General features: G+C 46.9%; 1 pseudogene; it reads right to left on the reverse strand.

Moving 5' to 3' along the window:
- Nucleotides 1-4,367: 4,367 nt before the first annotated feature.
- On the reverse strand, nt 4,368-5,115 carry LOC131187379 (transmembrane protein 132B-like; annotated as a pseudogene).
- Nucleotides 5,116-5,383: the final 268 nt, after the last annotated feature.

The following is a 5,383-nucleotide window of genomic DNA, read 5'->3' on the forward strand; positions in this document are numbered from 1 at the left end:
GCTGCCTTGCATCTAACCACACTGGATTCCCCTCAGCTGGCTCTTGGAGCTCTGCCAGGGAGGAGGAGGAGGGGTAGGGGGAAAGAGGACATGTCGGCTCCTCCTCCACCACCTGGCCTGCCTCTGGGACCTGGAGCGGAGCCAGAGAGGAAGATTCTGCAGAGGGAAGCCCTCTCAGCTCTCCCCCCTCACTCTCTGAGTCACTCTCAGCCAGGAGGTCCAGCTCGGGCCCCGCAGACACAACACAAATGCTTCAACAACCTGTTAAAATGATGCAAATGACCAGCTATCTGCAAGGAATATAAATCCTTCCCTTCCCCACTATCCAGTCAGAGCTGAAGAAGCTTCTTGAATGAGAAGTAAAACATCTTCAAAGAAAAAAGAAGACAGTCCAGCTGTCTCCTGAAAAAGCACCCTTGGGACAACTTTGATCTGGATGACTGAGAATCTCTACAGACCATCCATGGAGAGGGTCAGGAGAGGGTCAAAGAACCAAGACGGCAGCTGGAAACACGTGGTCAAACTTTATGGTGCATGTAAAATGGAACTTGATCCCATGACCCAAGCCACCAACTTGCTGTGACCTGTGTTTAGGGGTCTTGTGTGTAGCCACCCACTCCACCATGGACCACAACTGCTGCAAAGCTTCAAAAGAATGCCCCAAAGGGCTGCTAAATTTCTTATATTCCCCCATCTATTTTATCGTATATACAGTTCCCTCGTAAGAACATAGATGTTAGGGTTTTTTTGGGTTTTTTTGTTTTTCAAAGAAAGAAAATGAAGCAATATCAGGCAGCTACAAAACCAACCTCGGGGAAAGTGGGGAGGGGAGGGATACAAATCGGGGTTGCTCACAATACCTTGAAGAAAATTATGGTCAACCTATGTTAGGAGTTTTCAATTGATTCATTCATGAATGAATTGGTCTGGCATCTATGTCCACACGGGTCAGAGATGCTGGTTTGGAAGAAAACCAGGCACAGTCACCTTTTTGAATGGCTTAGGAAAGGCCTTTTCACCAAGCGTTGGTGTTAAAAGAACATTCTGGAGGAAAGACATTCATCGTGACAATGTGGGCACCTTAGATGGGTGCTCCATCACTGGAGGTTTTCAAGTTAAGGTTGGACAATCATTTTGAGCCGCAGTGGCACAGTGGTAAGAGTGCAGGACTACAGGCTACTTCTGCTGACTGCTAGCTCCCTGCAATTTGGCAGATCGAATCTCACCAGGCTCAAGATTGACTCAGCCTTCCATCCTTCCGAGGTGGGTAAAATGAGGACACAGATTGTTGGGGGCAACAGGCTGACTCTCTAAACCGCTTAGAGAGGGCGGTAAAACACTGTGAAGTGGTATATAAGTGCTATTGCTATTGCTCTTCCTTTCCTTCCTTCCTCCCTCCTTAACTCTTTCCACTGTCAGCAGTTTGATCCTGATTGGCTCTAGGTTGATTCAGTGTTTCATCATTCCGAGGTGGGTAAAATGAGGACCCAGATTGTTGGGGGCAATAGGCTGACTCTGTAAACCACTTAGAGAGGGATGTAAAGCACTATGAAGCGGTATATAAGTCTAAGGCTGTTGCTATTGCTAAGGACGGTATGAGGATTCCTGACCCAAGAAGAGGAGGAAGGTGGATTGGAAGACCTCCTAGGTGTGCTCCAAATGAATGAATTTCAGGTTTGTAGAACCATTGTGGGGTAAAAGATTGGTGTTTTGTTTGTTTGTTTTGCTTTGTCCTCCTTTGTACCCAGAAGTGCAAAATCTGTGCAGGGTTGAAAACTGAGAACAGAGCAGAATAACAGGGTTGGAAGGGACTTTAAAGGTCTTCTAGTGTAACCCTACTCAAGTAGGAGACCATAGATTAGGGGTGTCAAACTCAAGGCCTGGGGACGGGATCTGGCCTGTGGGGTGCTTAGATCTAGCCCGCGGGGCTGCCCTGGAAACAGCGAAGGACCAGCCGCGATGCCTCTGCCAGCAAAATCAGAGCTGCGGGGGGCTGCACGCAGGAGGCCATTGCAGCCAAAATCAGTTATTGAGCCACACCCACCTGGCCACGCCCACCCCAGCTCTTGAGGTCAAACACAACCACAATGCAGCCTCAAGGAAATTGAGTTTGACACTCCTGCCCAGATATCCTGAATGAGCTGCATTGGGACACATTCCAGTACTTGAGGCGATCACAGAGATGGGGGGGGTGCTGTCAATCTATTCTTCAAGGCACCTGAATGCAGAGCAAAAAGTAACATGTGGGAGATCATAAAGAGAGATCCCACCTGAAAGTAGGGAGAAATTTTCTGATAGTAAGAATGATTAATCAGTGGGACAGCTTGCCTCCCAGAGTTGTGGTTGCTCCATCACTAGGAGTTTTCAAAATAAACTGGACATCCATTTGACCATTTGGGTTTGGACTAGAAGTCCTCCAAGGAGCCTTCCATCCTAGGATTCTGTGCTCTGTGCAAGATTATTTATCAGCTAGAGCAGGGTGTCAAACTCAAGGCCTGTGGACCAGACCTGGCCCACAGGGTGCTTAGATCTGGCCCATAGAGCCGCCTGAAACAGCAAAGGACCAGCCCGTGGTGCTTCTGCCAGCGAAAACAGAACTCAGGTGGGCCGCATGCTCCAGGCTCCGTTTTGGCTGGCAAAGGGCTCAGGAGGCCGTCGCAGCTGAAAATGGGCCTGTGGGGGCTACACACAGGCACCCCAGGCTCTATTTTTACTGGCAGAGGGCTAGTAAAACAAACTAAAAACAAACAAAAGGAGAAATGTTTCCCCTTTTGCATTTGAGCATGCAAGAAGGGACAGGAAAGGAGAAAGGGAAAGAGAGAAAGAAAAAGAAGGAAAGATGGATAGAGAGCAAGGAAGGAAAAATAAGGAAAGAGGGGAAGGAATAAGAAAGGAGAAGGAAGAGGGAAGAGGGAAGGAAAAAGGGAAGGAAGGAAGGAAGGAAGGAAGGAAGGAAGGAAGGAAGGAAGGAAGGAAGGAAGGAAGGAAGGAAGGAAGATTATAATGAGAGTGAGGGAGAGTCTCAGGGAAGTCCTGCCTTAGCACCCCTGATACGAGTGATGTCAAGCTGGCCATGACATCACTCGTTTTGTCGGGCCCCCAAAATCAAACACAACCCTGATGCAGCCCTCAATTAAATTGAATTTGATACCCTGAGCTAGAGACTGTAGCCTCAGACCAGGCAAGCTCTACAAACTGCTCAAAATCTGCTTTTTCACATATACAAACACCCAGTGGTGGAACTCAAATGTTTTTACTACCAGTTCTGTGGGCATGGCTTGGTGGACATGGCAGGAGAAGGATACTGCAAAATCCCCATTCCCACCCCACTCTGGGGCCAGCCAGAGGTGGTATTTGCCGGTTCTCCAAACTACTCAAAATTTCCACTACTGGTTCTCCAGAACACGTCAGAACCTACTGAACAGCACCTGCAAACACCCCACAAAAGATCTTCACAGCCTTGCTATCCAGTAACCAAATAAGGAAGTGAGAAGGCCTTCTACCAAAATAGAACACATGACTTTTATACAAACAAGTAATTTTTTTTCCACACACACACAAAAAAATCCTTTGCTGCTTATTTAATCGGGGCTGCTGTCTTGATAGGACTATATTGCAGGATACTTTGGCACAACCAACGTTGAAAAGTCTTCTCAAAGAAAAGGCATATCATGTGCGGAAATACCCCCCATCCCCATCCCACCCCCTCTGCCCCAACCCCCAAATTTAAACAAATATTGCGAAACAAATGAACCGTATTAAAAATGAAATTAAAAGGGTAGATTGGTCTGTGTTGAACAAACAGGCCATTCTGTTCTCATTTTTTTACAAGGAAAGTGGATTCCGGCAATGAAGAAAGAATCTCGACTGTGCTTCTACAAAGATTTTCTAGGGGAGGGGGGAACAAAAAAAAATCAACCCCACGCCATCCCAGTCTCCAAAGTGTTTTTTTTACCCCCAACGTGTGAAAACGTTAACGGACCAACCCATCTTCTTTGTCTTGAGCTGAACAGGATTGGCTATCGCAAAGTTTCTGGTGGTGTACAAAAAAAAAATGTTCATTGTGTTTTTCCGAGATTCGTAGGTAGCTGTTTGGTATCCAATGAAAGAGAAACACAGCCGGGGTTTCCATCTCATGGCCATCATGAGCCCCCCACCCCAGATCTCCTCAATCTGGAGAAGTGTTGCCCCCATCACTGGCTGGGTTTTGCGGCTCCATTGTCCATAAAACAGAAGGCATAAAGGTGAATACAAACATAAAAAGATAATTGTGTTTTTGTTTTATATATATTTATATATGTATAGGTGTTTGTCTATGTGTGTGTTTGTCTGTGTTGTGTCTGTGTGTGTGTGTGTGTGTGTGTGTTTTACATATGGTCCTGAAGTCTTTCCATATAGTCTCTAAATTCCTAATCCCTAAGTTCATATCTTGGCATACCCATTTGATATTGCCATCACTGTCATAGAGAATGGAATTGGTGTAAGGGCCACCATCTTCAGGCAGGATGGTGGTGTAGGAGGTGAATTTAACCCTGTTCCGCTTGGGCCCGGGAGGGTTTATTGGTTCATTTCTGAAGTCCTTGTCATGCATCGTAGTCAGAAGACCGAAGGATTTGGTTGTGGAAGCTCTTCTGAGAACTTCCGTTGAGGAGGAAGTTGTTCTCTTCAAAAAGCATTCCACGGTCCAGGATGGTGGTGCATTCATCAGAGGGGAGAGAAATGTCCACGGGGCTCTCCAACAGCTCAACCTCGTTGCCCAACCACACCCAGTCATGGGAGTGGGGATGTTCCTTGCTCGCTGATGGTGAACCGTTTGTGGCGGTACTTCCAGGCGAATGCCACACAGTTGATTAAGAAGACCAAGATGGCTAAACAGAAGACGCAAAGAAGGCGTACATCCCGATCTCAGATCGGTTAAACCCCTGGAAATCAAAGTGAGGTCGCTGGGGTTATTCTGTCTTGGGACAGCCTCTTGGGTGGGAAAGCTCGTAGAGGTAAGAGAATTGTTTTGAAGGTGTTCCTCTCCATCAGAATTAATTGGATGGATGGGAGACTTAGAGCTTGCGTTTGGATTGGTCAACTCATCCCGATTCATGGACCAGTCCTGCCCTTCCAGGGAGCTTTCTATCGAATTGCTTTTAAAACCACTCTCTGCATCTTTGCCATTCTTCTTATGCACACCCCTTACAGACCTCTTAGGAATGGGGTGGCGTCTACAGTAGATAGTCTAAGGTTAAAGTTTTGGGGTTTGGGAAGAAACCACAGAGTCAGGTAGTGCATTCCAGGCGTTGACCACTCTGTTGCTGGAGTCTAGTTTGGAGCGGTTTACTTTGAGTTTGTACCTATTATTTGCTCGTGTATTGTTGTGGTTGAAGCTGAAGTA

The sequence above is a fragment of the Ahaetulla prasina genome, unplaced genomic scaffold (assembly GCF_028640845.1).
Source record: "Ahaetulla prasina isolate Xishuangbanna unplaced genomic scaffold, ASM2864084v1 Contig603, whole genome shotgun sequence".
NCBI lineage: Eukaryota > Metazoa > Chordata > Lepidosauria > Squamata > Colubridae > Ahaetulla > Ahaetulla prasina.